The sequence below is a fragment of the Apteryx rowi genome, unplaced genomic scaffold (genome assembly GCF_003343035.1).
Source record: "Apteryx rowi isolate R43461 unplaced genomic scaffold, aptRow1 scaffold_78, whole genome shotgun sequence".
NCBI lineage: Eukaryota > Metazoa > Chordata > Aves > Apterygiformes > Apterygidae > Apteryx > Apteryx rowi.
In genome coordinates this window covers 547,220-565,687 of record NW_020451071.1, presented here as the reverse complement: position 1 = coordinate 565,687, position 18,468 = coordinate 547,220, and positions in this window count along the sequence as shown.

Below are 18,468 nucleotides of genomic sequence, written 5' to 3'. Positions count from 1 at the left end.
GTCATGGGTATGGAAAATATTTTCTTACTCAAGAGCATTTCATATGTTAATTGAGTACAGGGGTAATATGAAAATCAGGGTGTCTGGACACATCAAGCCTAAATGGAGTTCCTCGATCTGGCAAAAGAGAGCGGAAGGAGCAAAGGGCTTGTTGGCTGGATAGGAGCAGAGTGAGAGCAACCGCTGGAGCTGTTTAAACCCTCTCCATTTCTGGTCCAAGGTTCTAAGCACTTTGCAGAAATGTTATCTATTATTTTGGATTTTTTTAGCTGCTTGTTACGTTTGCTTTTAACTTAACCTATATTTTGTTAAAGAGTGATTTCATGGTAACTGCTACACATACAAAAAAACATTTCTCCTGGTTTAGTAATACCTGTAAATAAGCTTTTGGCTTAGTYGCACAAAGCCCTGCTCTCAGGTGTCTAAAAGGGAACAGGGCAGTCGTTCAGTTCCCTGCAAGGCTAGTTTGAGAGCTTGCTATGTGTGTGAAGACCACAAGCCACCAGCTAAGGTTTCCAGAAATGGGAGGACAATGGGAAGAGCACTTGAACCCTGAAGGTGTGAAAGAAATCTGTGACAAGCTGTTTCTGTGGATATGTGTATGTGCATGTGTGTGTATATGTGCAAAAAATGCAGAAAGCAATTAAACCTTGACATTTTTCTTCAAGATTCCACCCATGAGGATTTCCAATTTAATACCAAAAATAAACTCAAATTAATTAATTCCATTTTATCCACATAATATTTTGTACTGCAGGTATTGATAAAAAACAATTTTGCAGTGATCACAGATAACCAAAATACAGGGGTATTCCCACTAGCTCTCATAGCACCTTCTGTAGTGACAGTTACCCACCTTTGAAATGTCTAGTTGAATGTTAACCACTGAGAAAGTGAAAACAAATGTATAACAATAGTAATTTCTATTAATACCATTTCTTTTTACTGTTAAGCATGTCAGGTTAGAATATCCTGGGGGCAGAAATCCGTTTGCAGGAGAAAGGATCAGAGACTCAGATGTGCAGTGATTTTCCATGTGTGACTTTTTCCCAGTTCTCCCATGCTGGAATGTGAGTTGTGTCGGGACTAAGCAGTACGTTTGGTCCCATAAACCTCTAAATAGTCTCAAGATCTAGACCAGGGCCATGATATAGAAACCGAGGCGTGGATGAGACCCCCTAAATCGCTGTCTCTTTCAGGCACATGCCTGAAATCCCACTCATAAATGTCCCAGACTGTTTTTTTTCACCTCTGTAGCAGTGTAACTCCTGCAAGTGTCTGGGGAGAGAAGGAGGGAGGGGAAAGTCCCTGTGAATTTCCAGGGGCCAGATTGCTGAAAAGGACTGCTGTCACCTTGGGTGGATTTCACTCTTTCTTCAGTGATAGAGTCACATTTTACAATTTTTGACAAAGGTAATTTTGTGAAGACAGATATGCTGAAGCTTTGGGCTGAAGGCAGGACTCAAATACAGCATTCTGGAATTTACCAGCCTTGAATTACCTCTGATTTGAGGATTTATATGATTGTATGTAATAAAACTTAACTGTTTATTTCTAGCTATAAATCAAGAGTTTTGTCAGGGTTGCTAAGGGAGACTATTCATTCTCATTTTTATTTGCAGGCTGAATAGTAAATAGTTCTCCCTGGAAGCAACTTAATCTGTGATTTTGCTTTGTAGAGGATGGCATTCTTAATTCAGCTGTTGCTGCTGCTCAGTAGTTCTGCTTGCTCCTCTAAGTTTAAGCATGACAAAAGGAAGAACAAAGGCTAGGAACTTTCTTTTAGTGTAAAATCCTGTATAAAAAACATTTAAAGCATGTTGTTTAAAAAAAGTGACAAGAAGATTATTCAGTGCAGAGAGGGAAGCACTTGATCACTGTGTCTTCTGAGCATGCCTGCTATTTTTAGTTACAACATCCCTAATGAAAGCCTGAGATAGTACCACTGGGTTTACCCAAGGACCTGGTGTATTAAAACAATCATAAGCCTCATCAAGGCTATAAAAGCAATGATGAGCCCAGAGAAGCAAGCTGTGATGTGCTAACAAAGCCACAAAATAAGAAAGATGATTTAAAACAGTTCTTTGGTATGAGGAAATATTTATTCTCTGCACTCCAGAGAATAAATACTCTGATATATTTAATGCTCTAGCTGCTCCCTTGAAAAATTTAGAAGTCTGGCCTTGGTCATCTTGTAAGTGGATGTTGTGCCGTGATAAACTGTTGGAGAATGAAGGAATGCTGTCCAGCATTTGAATCCCTGCTAATATTTTTGTCTGATTCTTGAAGCACGAGTAGTTCAAAATACTTGCTACTAATTCCGGTGAGCCTGCTAGCCATTGCAAATGCATCCATCTCCAGTGCTAACCCTCTCTCTCTGCCTACAACTGGCGGCATTTTGAAACTCACCCTTGTCCACCCTCTTGTAATCCCAAGCTATGTGAGTCCCTAGAAGGGCTATGGACCAGGGTCAGGACATCCTGGCTATCTACTTCTCTTATTTCTTAGTGCAGAAAGGGTCCACATGAACTGGGAAAGGCTCTGGAAGGTGAGAATAAGGATGAAACAGAGAAAACTTATAGAGAAGATGATGAGAATTAGGGCTGGAGGGGAAACTGTTTATAGGTTTTTGAAAATTGTAACCATTCTGCAAAAGGATAAAAGAACAAATTTCTCCATTTTAATCTTGCGGGGGAAATGGACTTTGGGCACCTAAAACATTTTATCCTTTTCAATTTTTTAAATTATTTTTACTATACATTACTTTTAAAATTTCAAAAGGAGTCCAAACATAAGCCTTTCCCTTTAGAAAGTCTGGAGACAGGACATCTAACAAATGCCCATCCTTTATCTAAGCTGGAGATGGCATACGTACACTCTGGCACAGCTCCCCATGCAGATGACCATTGGGTGTCCAGTCTCTTGGGCAGCCTCAGCTGTGTCTCTGGGGCTGCCCCTGGTTTGCCGGGTATGCTTTCTTCCAGTAGATGCCCTTCAAAGAGCACTGAGCCTGCAGGCCCCTGACAAAAGGAGGAGAGAAGGACATGGGTCAGCTCGGATGAGCTGATGGACCAGGTCTTGGTGAAGGTGTCCTGCCATTACTGAGTTTACAACTGCCAAGAAGTTGGTCTGTGTCCACTCCGTGGCACCCAGCTAGATCTTTGATATCAGAGATCTACAATATGTGTGGGAATGTTTCCTTCTTGGTAGGTAAGTTGTTTTTCTTTCAGATGGGATCTTAGCTGTGCTGGCAAGGGGAGAGGAGGGAAAAAGGGAAGGAGAGTTCCTCATGTTTGTTCTATGTAATAGCAGCATTACTCAATATTTGCATGAATTGCTTTTCACTGATTGAGTTTTTATTTATTAGGATCTATATTCTTAGGCAGGCTGTGTACCTCAGAGGGACTTGAATGAATTAATCAACACACACTCTGTACCACTGATCAAATGCAGGATAGCAACAGATGGCCACATGCTAGCAATTTCCTGGCAGATGGGTCCTATCCACCATCTTTCACTTATCCAATTTAATGCTGAGAACCACAAGCAAACTAATTGAAAAATAGCATTACACACACACACAAACCCTCTTTTTCTTCTTTCTTTCCATTCGCACCAGTTGAATAATAAGTAGTAACTGATGTATTATCATATCCACAGTGCTTGCCTGGAGACTAATAAAAGCATAACTTTGATCTGTTTTGACAAATGCAAGTACAACTTTTGAGTATTTAATAATTACATTAGTCAAAGCCACTGATCATGACATGCTGCAGTGTGTTATTTGGAGAAAGGGAAACAGGTATTTGCATCACCAGGGTGGCTTCTAACACTACCAGAACGTGAAGGAGTTCTTACCCTCCTTTATCCCACTTCTTCCCTGAGAAAAGCAAGCAAGAAAGCCTGGGTCAAAGGGAGCAGTGTCCTGTGTCCTGGTTCAAATTTTATTACTAGTTGGAGTAGTATTTTGCATAGGCAATCATTTGCTCACAAAATAGTTGAAGAAGTTGAATGAAATTATGGTCCATGAAAACATCCTTCACCACCCTGCTTGACTGATACAAGGCAACTGATCCTCTGAGCACCTGTAATCCACTTCATTGCAAAGTGAAACATTTATTTAAAGCACTTTTAGCAGTGGTTTCAGCTACTCTGCTTTCTTCTATGCTGAAATGGTTTAGGCACCTAAATGACCACTTGCATGGTCATTTACTGTGTCACAGCTGATGTGTGGTACCTTCCAAAACAGTTACAGCTTTTCCTCCATTCAACATCCACCTATAGCTTAGAGTTATTGAGTTCTTACTATGGATCAAGCCTTGGTAGATACTGTGCAAGACAAAAGTCTCTGATCAAAGAATGTTTCATCTAAATAGGAAGCAAGAGACAGTAGCTGGAGACAGGCAGACTGACTAGGAGGAAAGGAGGAAGTAGGAAACAAGGAGACAATATTGGTCAGGATGGCGGCTAATAGTCTCAGCATATCAGCAGACTAACTGATGTCAAGTTGAGAACTTTGGCAAAAGGCCATCCTGGTTCAATGGAAGGAAGGCAGCAATTAGAAATAAAATAGCACTGTATAATAAATGGAAAAAGAGGAAAGCAGCTAGCAATCAATATAAATGAGAAGTTAATGAGGTACAGAAAATTATAAATGGAGATAAAGGCACCAGAGAAAAATCCATCCCTAAGAACAATTGAAGAGTTTTTAAAGAAGAAGTGTTAGGAAGAAGAGAAAGCCAAGAACTGAGACAGACCAATTACCAGAAGGAGGTTGGGGATGCGTAATAATGATCCAGAACTGGTATGAACGTCCCATAAGCAATTCTGTTCTGTTAGCAGGAGAAGCAGGAAGATGTGCCTGTATCACACAAGCTTGATGAAGTACTTTCATTCCAGGACAATCCGTATACAGCGGGCTAATCRTTGATCAGAATTTAAGTATAAAAAAATACCAAGAATGTTTGAATCACACAAAGATTGTTAAAGGGGTAAATTAAAGGATCAATCGATCATCAGAGCAATCTGCTTTGCTTGTTAACCTGACCCTGCTCTAACAAACTGAGTTTTAACATAAACAGTTGCAAAATCTGGGAATGCAGAAAGCAGATTGAACCTAGAGCATGCAGGATCTAGATGCTCTGAAGCATTAATTCTGGAAAGGATGCCGGATTCATAATGAAGAAGCAGCTCCATTATGAGTGGAATCACATCCTGTACTTCAGAAGATGCCAGGGCTGTAAGGGCTAATTCAATCTTTCAAAACCAGGACAGCAGTGAGAAGGAGCAGGGAAGTGATTTTCCTCTGTGCAGTATACTGAAATGCAGGATGTGGTGCAACATACAATGCTGGAATGTGGCATGCACTTTTGGTGATACAACTGCTGAAAATTTGAGGAGAGTGTGGAAGAAAGCTCTGAAGCAGTGGGGAGGCTGCTGAAAGTGCCTTTGTCTCAGAGTCTTAAAGAACTGGATCCATTTAGATTATCAGAAAGAAGTGTGTGGGGGGGTCTTGATTGCAGTATATAAATATGCTCCTGGAGACAAAATGTGAGTCTCTAGAGGAGTGGATTAAAGAGAAGAAACATAATGCCCTGAGATATTAATGGAGAGTCAGATAACGGGATTTGGTGGTTGCCCATGGGCTTAATATTTGTGAGTCTATAATATCTGTAGGCATTCAGAAAAGACGGACTTTGGAGGTGGGGGATGCAGTGGCTCAGCAGATGCTAACCCAGAATTAGGAGGTAATTGCAAAAAAAAGCCCACAAAAATAGTCAGCAAAGATGTAACAAGTGAGCAAAGGAGTCTGACCAGTTAGAGGCTGATTTTAATAATGCATAAGAGGTGGCAGATAAAACCAAGAAAACTTTAAAATTTTATAGCAGTAGAGAAGTTGGAGTCCATGGAGGGAGGTGAAGAGAGAGCCAACTCAAAGTGGAGGGCTGGGAAAATCATGTTTTGCGGCAGCATTCAGAGTGCCCAGCTGAGAGACTAGGTTTAATTTGTAAAGATCACAGAAAAGGACATTGCAGTTGCTTAGCTGGGGTAATGGTGGCCTGGCCAAAAGTCTCAGCTATGCAGCTGGAAAGGCAGGGCTATACCCTGGAGATGGTTTGGGGGAGGGAGGAAGGGAAGGAGGGATGTTCAGGAAATACAAGCAGCTCCAGCCAGGCTAGCTCATGGTACATCCTTAGCTCCACAGTTGTGAGCGCACAAGTTGCTAACACCCTGTAAGCCCCAGGCTCAGGTGCTGCCCCATCCTCAGCATTTCAGACCACAGAGCTCTGGTGACTCCCTTGGCCAGTTCCTGGGATGGTGCCCACCTCTGCCCAGCCCTGGCTGAGGGCACCTGCCTCGGGGCTGGAAGCACACTGGGCGTCAGGGCGCCAAAGGGCAAGTTGTTGCAGCCCTTGAACTGCCTTTGGGTTTATGTCTTTCTAAAATACCCTCATTCACTACTTGTGCATGCCAGAATACCTGAATTCCTGTGAAACTCCAGCAGTAAGTGACAAGACATGAGTTAATGCAGTAACTTCACAACCAACCTTCCTCTCCACGTTGGGACCCTGAGAGAGAAGGACAGCCATCAGCTGTCTCCATGAGCACTGTCCCATTCTACTTTAAAAAAAGGAAAATCAACTCCAATGTTTCTGAATGCCTCTTCTGTATTTCTTTGTCAGAGCAGCTTTGGGAAGATATAAATACGCGTGCGCGCACACACACACACATATCTGTTTTACATGAAAAGAAAGAAAAATGTCATTGAAAATTTGTTGCTTTTGTCGTGTATTTAAATTTCTTTTCACAAATCTAGAAAGTTTGCTTTAACTCTTTTTTTAGAAGTAATGAAAATGGAAACAGTTCCATCAAAACTTCCATGTTACCAAAAAGTCACTTTTTTAATTAAAAAGTTTTAAAATGTATTTTTGATCAAGATTGTTACAGAAAAAAAGCAGTCTAAAATGGGACAGGAGAAAGAGGCTCATCTGGCCATTTCACATATTCAGTATCAGACTCAAACACAGCCAGATTCTCACTTTAGGATCATCTCAGTTTAAACAGAAGATTTTCCTTCCTTCTGTCTGCTGCTGAGAAACCTACAATGTCCTTCTGCTAGCCATATCTGTGTGGAGCTGCAAGGAGCACATTCCCACTGTGAGTGACAACCACTAATCCCCAAATAATTGAGTAAATATTCCTGAAGAATTATGAATGAAAAGATTTGGAAGAAATGGGTGGCTCTGAGGCAGCAGAGGAATGAAAGCTGAAGGAGTGGAGGTGGAGTAGTTCTCCGGATTTGAAGAGTAAACATGCAACCCCGATGCTCTTAAAAAATACTCATCTCAGCAAGTGGCTAACAGGACACATTGGGTTTTGGTTTGGAAAGGTTAGGATGTGCTGCCTTCTCACAATCCCGTGCAGACATCTCCCATGCAAGGGTCCTGGGAGGAGAGGTGGAAGTTCCTCATGCAGGAGCACCCCAGAGCACTGCATCTTCCCACCCGGGCAGAGCCCAGTAACTCCCTCTTCCCGTACCCCAGTTTCCCTCACAGAGACCCCAAGTGAAAGGGGAAGGTGATGGTAAAACTGATCATAGTGAGGCCAGGATTTGACTCCTTCCTGACCCAAAAATGCCAAATGAATCAGCAGGCTTGGCGACAAAAACATCTTTCACATGCATTACACTGCAGGGGTCAGCCAGTAATTCCTGGAAATGGTTAATTGCTAGCCAGCTTAGATATCCTTGAAATCTAAATCAATTCACATACTGACAATTTCACAAAAAGTGCATGTCTCAGCACTCAAAGGCTTCCCGCACTCTTAGATATGTATTCCCTCTCTCCATCCCTCACTCTTCAGCTTTTAGGAAAACTTTACTTAATGGCAAAGGTGATGAAGGGACTGAGAAAGAGTCAAGCACAGCAAGCAGCATGGAGCCTATAGTTATTGCTTTATTTCATTGAAGAAGGAACCCTAGCTAAAAGGACAAAAGCCAATAAATATCTGCAAGAGAAGCCATCTGAGAGCCTGTAGGGAACAARGAATAAGGCATGAATTCTGGAAGTTTTCATGGGATCATGGGATTTAGTCTCTAGGACTCTGGTCTGTTGATCATAGTAGGTTTGGATGAAGTTGCTGATGCAGATATGAAGAGAACAGAAGAAATAGCTTGGATAGATACTTAGGGTTGGATTCGGTTGCCTAGATGTAGGTGTCCAAAGTCTTTTGAGATGTTTTAGGAAATCTTATCTGGCTTCCAACTGCTATTAATGAATGGTATGGATCTCTGGTAGGTCCCATGTCATACCCACCAACCTTCCCAGCATGTCTTGGATACCCCAGGGCATGTGAACTGGTACTAGACACCTAAGTGTACTGGCCTAAGGGCGGGATCCACCTCAAGATGAAAGTCTCTAAAGGTAGGTGTATATAAGTAGGTATCTTCATGTAAGCTACACATTTATACTTCTACTATAGGTAAGGTACATTTTGTCTTTGGGGGAGCTTGCATAGTCCACCCTTGGCAAAACAGCCTGGTAACAGCAGCTGCTAGGGTAGGAATGTGTGTGTAAGCAGCACATGGGAATAGGACATGCAGAACTGCCTGAGAGGGCCTTTGCCCAATCCTGGTCACGTTAAAGAGGACAATGACCATCAGCTGGACCCAGTAGTTACTGGGGAGCTACAAAGGGACTTCTGAAACAAGGAAGGGGAACCCGCGGGGGGTTGCGGGGGTTGTGTTTGTAACCCACGTGACCTGGGCAGTGCATATAATTCAGCAGGGGTGGGGATGTGTAATTAGAGCTTTGGGGATCAGTTATAGAAGGGTGTTTAGAAATTTGTAATTATATATTAACATTCTGTAAGTGTTTCCTATTGTGGTTTATCTGTTGTATTCCTAACGTTGATCCTGAATGTATAATTCATTGATTGCTGGTTAATTATGCGTCATTAATAAACCAGTAAACCATTCTGATCCTGATTTTGGTTTAAAATGCATGAACAGTTTTTCCTTATAACAGTTGTCTTTACAGTCAGTGAAGCCTGGAGAAGGATTCATCCCACCTCGAAGCAGATGCAGTGAGTGCTCAGCTGGATGGTTCCCTGGGCTCCCCTGTTTGCACTGACCACTGCTGCCCTGACTATAATGGCAGAGTAGGCGGGTAGTTCATACACAAACACCTACATTTAGGTATCTTAATCTCAAACTAAGTGTGGGATTCACCTTTCCTACCTTTAGCCATTCAAAAAATGGGTGTTTGTTCTAAGTTTGCTGCTGAGAATTTAACCAAGAGATAATGCTGGTGGGTGATTCATCCGATCCTAAAACAGGCATCTAAGCTCAGATTATTTGCCTTCCACAAGTGTCCATCTCTCTCCATGAGATGCAAATAGGGAATTTATTTGACTAGGCTAAAGCAGATGCCTTGTCTAGTAGACACCGGTAGGATGGTGACACCAGTCAAACATATGGTTCGGAAAGATTAATTGAATGGAGGGCACAGATTGCCATGCAACATTGATTCACTATGGCAAGGTGCATTGCAAAATTCCTCTTGCTTCCATGCATGTCTCTGCTTCCGTCCACAGTAACTGCTACTACCAGTCCAAGGAGGTTGAGAAATGAAGGAAACTCATTTGTATGCAGAAAAACAGAGGTGGGTGACAAGTGAGGGGGCTGATGACGCCTTTGGCGCATTAACAAGTAAGCAGTCATTTAAACCATGTTTGGCAAAGCCTGGCCCTCCAAAAAGCACTGACAGCTGTTTTTGGTCATGCTGCATGCTGAGTTAATAGTTAGCCTCTCCTACGCTCTGTTGTGGCCTAGGGTAATATCTTTTAAATGTACTTTCATTACTTTCAGGAATAGGTAAGAACATGAGAGCATGTTTGTCTTTTGGGTAACACGATTAACCTTTCCTGGAACAGCAGAACATATAATGGCAAAATCAATACATTATTTTCTTACATTATATTTATATATGCCTTCTTGCCAAGGCATCAGAGCATGGAGAAAGCTGATTTTTCTCATGGAAGAGATTTTGCAGTTTCCCCCCACTCCATCGAGACCCTCTTTTCTTTCCTGACTTGCATCTACATTTTCACAATTCTGCATTTTTGAGTCAAAAATACTTATCCAGAAATGAGGTCTGTCATTTGCTGAGCACCACCAAACATCTCCTCTCCATTCCTCTGCTTCTATTGTTAGCTCCAGATTTTATCACTCCCAGACTTTTGCATTATTACCTACCAAAGCTTTTACACACAGTAAAATCAGAAATCCTTAATGATGTTTAGATATCCTTTACATGGTCTGAATAGTTACTGGAAATATTCTAGTTCAGTTAGCAAAGAAGGGTAAAAAATTGCTGAAGTCAGCAAACCAATTTTTAAAACACTTGATATAAGAGGGTGAAACCTGTTAAGTTCCTTATACAATTTTCTTCAAAAGTCTATGTTGCTCTTTCCTAAGAAACTGAAGAATAAATTAAAATTAGTTATTTGCCTAGTCAGCCTCTGGCTGCATCTGTAGGCAAAAACTCTTTAGGCTGTAGACAAGTGCCCTATCTTCTACTTGCTATTAAAAAGCCTTCATTTAAGCAGTGGGGAAAATTTTTCAGGCAAATACTGTATTGCTAAAAATATCTCCATGTGTCACTCCAACGATTTGTACATTTGTTTAGAATATGAAAAATCATTTTACCATATGAGTCCCCTTGCCCCAAAGAAGAGAACTTTTGGGGAAAATTATATAATGGTTTGTTTCAATGTGTTTAAAATGAAACCTGTTGACTTTTACAATTTAAAGTGATAATTCAGTTCAAAATTTGCCTCGATTTAATTTTAAAAGCATAAGATCCCCATTCCCAAAATGAAACTTTTTTTTTTTTGATCTGAAATAACTTCTAAAACATGTCTTAGTTCAAACAGCAAACAGAAAAGGAGTGAGCACTCCAAACTTTAGAACTTGTGCACATTTTTTCTGCATTTTAAGATTTTGTAAGCACATTTCACTAAGATGTTATTTTAAAGACATTTCTTGGGGGAGGAGGGTTGGTTCTGAATTGGGAAGTGCTGCTGCTTATGTCCTGACTGGGCAACTGCAACTGTTTAAATAGCAGGTAATGAACAGCAAACTTATCCTGTTTGGATGAAATTCCTACTCATCCCTCCCCTGCCCTTCTCCAGGAACCTATACACTCGTTACATGGTATTTCTGATCTCATGATGGGATGGAGTGGTTCATAAAAGAGTGTGCAAGCTTTCTGAGCCCTTTGTGGGCAGATTTTATTCCTGAAGAACAGCTATTTCTGCACTCTGTTCATTAAGAACAAATATGAGGTACATGAGTTAAACCAATCTGAACAGGCCTTTGGGATGGGAGAAATAGCTGTGAACAATTTTTCAGTATCGAACAGCTTGGCTTTCCAGGCCACCAGTGAAATTATGCATCCTTTCACCGAGATTCATTTTTCTACCTCTGACTCTGAGGGTGCAAATTTTCAGCCTCATCTTTAGGCAATGCTACTGAGTGTAACTTAGGCCTTAATGCAGCTACATTGCATTTCCAATCATTGGAATAGCATTGGGGTACCTGCAATTCCACCTTAGTTTGAAAACACCAGCAGAAAATACCCCTGCAAAGGAGATGCAAACCTAGAGTGAGCAATATTTAGACTCATGAGGAAAAAAAGCTCCTTGGGTACCAAGACTGGGGTACCAGCGAAAGTCTCCCAGAACACACTTGGGCATTAGAGGGACTCTTCTGCTTATGCCACGGGCTCATTTTGCCCAGTATTCTGTTTGCACTGGTGGCAACAGCGGATGCTTAGGAAAGCCTAAGGACAGAACAAGCAGAGAGCAAATGTCTCTGAGTACACCGCAAGCTTCCAGCCTTCTGCAGCCTGGGGCTTGCAGGTCCAGAGCTAATATCTTTGTATTTAATAGTCCAAGCTCTATTCCATTGGAGAGCACTGCATTCTTTACAACCCCAGCTTCATGCAATGCTGCAATGCACTCATAGGCAGACTCAGTCCCCCCAGGTGCAGAGCAAGCTGCACTCTCATGGAGGCTAGGAGGAGTGAACTGTGCTCAGGATTTTACACTCACCTGGGAAATGCCCCATTTCTAATGCTTTGGCGGGAACTTCTCCCAGCTCGTCCCAGCTCAAATGCTCCATGGGGCAAAAATTGCAAGGTTATTAGAAAGACAGTAAATTTATTCACTGGTTGTATGCCTCAGTGTGCCCCACTTATTCCATGCTTAGACTGGTTCCTCTTGCATAACTATGAACGTTTCCTATAACTTCAGTTCTCTCCCCACCCCTGAAAAAATAAATTAGATAGGAGACAAATCTCTGATTTATTAAAGACATTAAGGTGAGACAAGGAATTAAAAACTAATTCCCAGATTTTTAAATTATAATTCTCGAAGTTCTAAGTTTAACAGTTCAGAACGTTGCGAATGAAGTTTTAAAAGGATAAACAGAGAACCCCATTGCTTCGGATTGATGAACATAAAGGCAATCTATTTGACACAGAGCGCATGATCTAAATTAATATTTTATCATTCAGTAGTTTTATTTCTTGGGAATAAATTATTTTCTCTGTTAATGGAACTGGGCATGTTTGATCAGCAGTAGAACAAATATTCTCCGATTTACCCTGCAGGACCTTTTGAAGTATAGTGTTGTTATTTGCTACAAAAGTTTCTTCTCTACTTTCTGGACCTATTCTGACTGAAGATCTGGTGAAATAAGGTAATGTGGTCCCTGTTGTTACCAGATCATTTCTTCTGTGTTTTCTGCCACAAGATGATGGAGGATAGTTCCCACTCAGTCTTTGTCACAGAGTCAGGATGCAGCCAGGGCACACAGCCAGGGCCTGCAACTGTCCAAGGCCCCGCGGTGTTGACAGCCAGAATCATCCACCCTGAGAAAGAACTATCCTGACTCCTTCCCCTTTCCTTTTCTATAGATTCAGGCCTCATCAATGTGCTGCTTCTGCTCTCCCTTGCTTTAAAGCGTGATTTCAGTATCAGACCCTTCCTCTTTCAGGTTCCTTCATTGCCATCCAGTCTGCCCTCTCCATCCATCTCCACATCACCATCTGACACATGTCCTTGCACATGTCAACTATGAGGATCTCAGGTCAGCAGTGGTGCACAAACACCAGGTAGAAATTACAGCAGTTATCTTGTATACTAGGTTGACTAAAGCCCCATAAAAAATCCGACTGATAGGGCTGTCAGTCTGAGCTGCACTAAGGGAGTTTAATCATTAGATTTAGCCTGCAGTCAAAAACTCAGATACTAGCTTTATGCAATGGCAAAACGTAAGTAAGGGACAGTAACCAAGTAACACTTTTGCCAGGCTTTCGGTTTGTAGTAGCTTTGCAGTATGGAGCTGGGGATGGCGAAGTCTGAGCATTGCCTTTACCTATTAAGGTCTGGGCATGGTGACACTGTTTTCCTCCTTAGAAACTAACTACATCTTGAAGAAGAGCTATCATAAGAGCTGTTGCATGAGGCACAGCAAATATAACAGAGAGATGGAAAATCTCATGACCAGGCACAAATGTGGACAAGCACAAAGACCCAATAACAATTCCCTCAAACCCAGAACCCTTTGCCAGACACCTGGTGCATCCAAAGGAAGGTTCTAAACATTAAAGGATAAAGAGATACTATTATATAGGCCTTGTACTCTCAAAGGAGAGTCCCATGTTTCCATTATAATAATCCCTGAGATGCTAATTAAGTGGGCATAATGCCAGATAGGAATTTTATAGGCATCCTTTTTTGTGAGTGTGCAGGACCAAGAAGAGATTCAGAATAATGATAGTGGTGTGAAAATGCTGCTGTGATCCATTAGATGGTGAATGTTATATTTAATACACAGCTATAATCCAGTAAGCACATAAGCTTCCATGGATTTTAAATAGAATTTCTTCAGGGTTTTCATAATAAATTTAATACTTCAAAGAGACATTGACTAATGGCTTTCAGATATTATAGGGCAGACTCTTCCCTATAGGAAATCAATTAAAGTTGAATCTTATTGATTTTAACCCATTTTTCCATACAGTTAAAAAGCAGACTTTGAACTCTCTTTGGATATAACCCTGATAGTCTGTTCTCATCCACGGCTGAGATAGAAATAATTTCTAAATCAGATCAGATGAAAGAAAGGAAATATTAGCCTAATTGTTTCTTCAGTTTTAAAAATCAACACTCTCTTTCATGTAATCTACTCAAGGGGAAGCAAGATAAATTCTAGGTAACTCTGAAACACTGAAAGCCTGGAAACAGGTATAATTTGCACATGCATAAACCCTGAGAGCTGAAATGGGTATGAAGTGACAAATAGACATGGTGCTGACTCTCTGCAGTGAGATGAAAGTAATTTCCAGCCAGCAACCACCATTTGCAAATAGAGAGCGAAGAATAGGGTTGAATCTTCCTGAGAAGTAGGCTTGAAGCCTAGCATTTCTATCAATTTCATACTGTTTTTTTTTCAGTAGGATGAGCAATAACTAATAATAAGAGGTGACTAGATGCTAGTCTATGAAGGCTCACCTCCCTTAAATTTAGATGTCTATAGCTGAGCTGGTCATCTAGCCTGAAAGAAAAAGTCATTTCCGGAGGGTGGTTCATCTAATCTATGTTAGACATCTGCTTTAAGGGAGATGTCTTGTACGGTGGAACCACACCAGACTCCATTTCTGTCCTTTGACCCTACAGGGATCACCAAAAACTAATGCAGATATAGATGTGCACTGCAGATGTCTAAAACTGGACATATTAATGCTACCCTGTGTACTGCATGGAGAGAAAACCTTAGTCTTGTTGACAACTACATAATAAGATTTTGCAGCTGGAAGCTGAAGACAAATTCAGGTAAAGCATAAGGCATAAATTCTTAACCATAATAAATTAGAACAATTTAGTTCAGAAGGTTGTGATTTCACCATCACCTGAAAAGTTTAAATCCAGTCTGGATTAAAAAATATGCTCCAGCTCATCTACAGCGTATGGATAGATGCAGAAATTGCTGTGGGAGGAGAGAGGCTTTGACATCTGTTATGTCAGAAAGTCAGTGTAAATGGTTCCTTCTGGAGTTCAGATCTGTTATTCTTCCTGTTCCAGTTCACACAGAAAATCACATTAAAGCAAACACCATGCTGATCTGATTTGGCTTCAGTGGCAGACTGCAATCAGCAGGGAGCCAAGGGTGAAATCGCATCTCCGGCACAGCCAACAGCAGGGCTTGGCCCCTGCCTTCACCCCTCTGTACAGCCTAGAGCTCAGGTCTCTGCTGGCTGTGGACTCTGGGAAAGCTACTCTGCCCTACATCCTCAGTATCTCTGGGTCTCCTTGCCTTATAACTACCTTGTGCTCTCTGTAACTGGAAAATCACCATTCTAGACTAGCAATGTTCAGAGAGCCATGTAAAATGCCATCCAGATTCCTGGGGACCAGTGGGCAAGATGATCAAAATGTTCATAGGAAGACTAATTGCTGCACAGATCTTCTGGTTCTCAGTAGGACCAGGCAGGAGCAATAGTTCACTTGTAAGGAAGTATGGCCACGTGTAAAGATTAGAATATCAATACTGTTTAGGACAGACAGTAACAAGCTGTGTGTACCTGCTGTGCATTTCTACTTCAGGATGGCCAGCACAACAGAAATTAGAATAATAGCCAGAGCAACAAGCCAAGTCTTTAGGTCCAGCTGAGCTTTGCTTAGCACAAGACCCAAGGACAAGCAGGGTAAAGATGATTTAAAACCCTTTTGTTCCTTCAGCAAACTGAGGGGATTATTGGCTCCTTTACCACATATTAGAGCACTTTGAGGCCAATTCGCATTTACATCAGCAGAAAAGGGCTCTCTGGCCTGTTTTGCCAGCTGACTACATGTGCTGGCAGAGGATGGATGGTTGATCCAGACACCCTCTCTGGCAGCTCTGAGGACAAAGCAGGAACAGATGCCACTTCCTTTTCCCAGTGGAGAGAGGACTGCATATCTGTCTCATCACTTTCCAAACTTTGGAAACAAAACCAGCATTGTAAATAAATTCCAGAAGCCATTAATCTGTCTCACTTCTGACACGAAAGGATAAAATATAGATTTGTTAAAAAAAACAAACTATGAGCAGTATATTTTCATTTTCAAAATTACTGAAAGAACAGAATATGAATCCTCTTCTGTCAGCCTTGAGAAAATATTTTATTTTCCTTGTGAAGGAGAAGCTAACGTAAGATAATGCCATAAGTAAATAGCAGAGAGAGTGCTGTTAGATGAATTGTAATGTGCTGTAGCCATCAAAAGAGCCCATAAATATCTATTGGCAATGAGAAAACTTCAGCAGACACTTTTTTTTTTCTCCTCTTGATCAAGTTGTTATGTCATTACATTACAAAGAGTCTGCACAGCAGGGTGAAGAGGTCTGCACTACATAGCCTCATGGGGTACAGTACATGGGATGCTATGCAGCAATACACAAAGTTTTCTTTACTAGTCTTGTGTCTTTCCTTTACAGATCTTAAAATGTTTTTTTTTCTCAAGGGGAATTAAACACTGCAGTATTCCTGATATGTAAATATTAGCATGGTGCCTAAAAGTAGGCAACTGCCTCTCTTTGAAGGCATCTAACTATAATAATATTTAGTGAGGGGAGCAAAATATGCATGTTAAGATGCCAAAAGTCTGGTTTAGAAGAAGAAGCCTCTTAATTAAAGATGGGTTTAGTCATGGAGGTTGCAGAGACATAAAATATACAGAAGTGGAGAATGGGAAAACAAAGTGTGAGCAAATGAATTTATAAACAAATGTGTTATTTTATCACTCAAACTGTCAAGTGGGAGGCAGAGGGAATTAAGAAAAATAAGGAGGAATAGTGAAGAGAAATAGGAAGGACAGTTACAGTTTATCATGTGTAGCTTTGGATCACAGCCACTGACTGGAAGGCGACATGTCTGAAAGGAGTCTTGAGGAGGATGGAGCGGGTAACATGGCCAAGAGTGCATTTCTTTAAGGCACAGACCTAAATTTATATGCTCTGACTTTCAGAGATGACCTCCAAAGCAACTTTGAATGCCAGATACTCTGTGTGTAGGAATCCTGCTCTGATTATTTCAGCCTCAGCGAAAGACTGAAAGAGGCTCAGATGAAGAGATCTCCTCATGATTCCAGAGCCTGCCCATGCAGTTAGATGGGCCAGGCTCCAGCACTGCATGGCCGTAGCTACCAGCACCGCATTGAACCACTCTTCTAAGGAAAATCCCAGCTCAGGTGCCCCATAAACCAGCTAGCATGGCATTGGGGCCTCCTAGGGATGAGCTTGTGGCCAGCGTGGCCACCTGATATTGCCTGCAGGTGATGGGGGTGGCAGGCAGGGACCCTGCGCACCCACTCCCATTGCACCACGCACCCACACATGCAAGCCCCCATGGCAGATGTGCACCTAGGGCCATGCAGGGGCAAAAGAAGCTCTAACTCTCACCTAGCCTTGGTAAAGTTTGGCACCAGCAGATTGCTGAAGGTGCCCAGGGGAGCAAAGAACTGCAAGGACGTTCCCGCAAGCTCACTGTCTCGCTCTGTACCAATGGCTGGTGGGGTGGGAGAACGTGACCTGAAGCAAGCTGTTCTCAGTGGGGATAAAGCCAGAGAGAAAATGGAAGTGGAGCTGGTGGCTGCCCCAGAGCAGCTGGCACGACTCAGTGATGGAACAGTCTCCTCAGCCATCTGCAAGCAGACAGCCATACTGTAAATTATGTTAGGTTCTCATACTGACATACGTGAGAATGCTTTGCAGGTGTGTGCAGTGCCCAGGAATAATAGTGGGCTGCTTTTCTGTCCTCCTTTGAACACTGTGTTTCCCACCCTGTCTTCAGTAATCCTTGTGCCAAGAACATGGAAACCCTGCAGTGAGGTGATTGCATTATTTTTCTCTTCTTTTTCTTGAGTGTGTACCATGCTGTGAAGACAGGAGCAGCTCAGCATACCTGCCTACAAGGGATAAAAATCAACATTTCTGAGATTCTCCTACTGGCCTGTCCTATATACACAAATTGTCTCCTGCAGCAGATGTAAACATTCTTTTTTTTCCTCTCCTTTTAATAGGGCAGTGAATACTTCTCTCCCAGTATAATGTCTGTATTAAAATATTTGCATACTAATATAATCCAGAAATGCATCTAGATTCATGGATTTCTAAAATTAGCAAGAGAAATTATGATCTAGTTTCACTTCCTGCAAAGCACTAGCTCCACCATTTCTCCCTGTGATTTCTGCTTTGATTTTAGGTGAATTCACACAAAGAAAATTTAAAATCTAAGGCTGCAGAAATATCTTCCAAGCATCTCTTTTCCTCAGTAGAGTCACTCTCTTTCTCCTGGCATCCTCTGTTGTGTTCACCTCCACTGTCCTTGGCTGAATGTTGTGAGAGGTGCATGGGAACAAGTT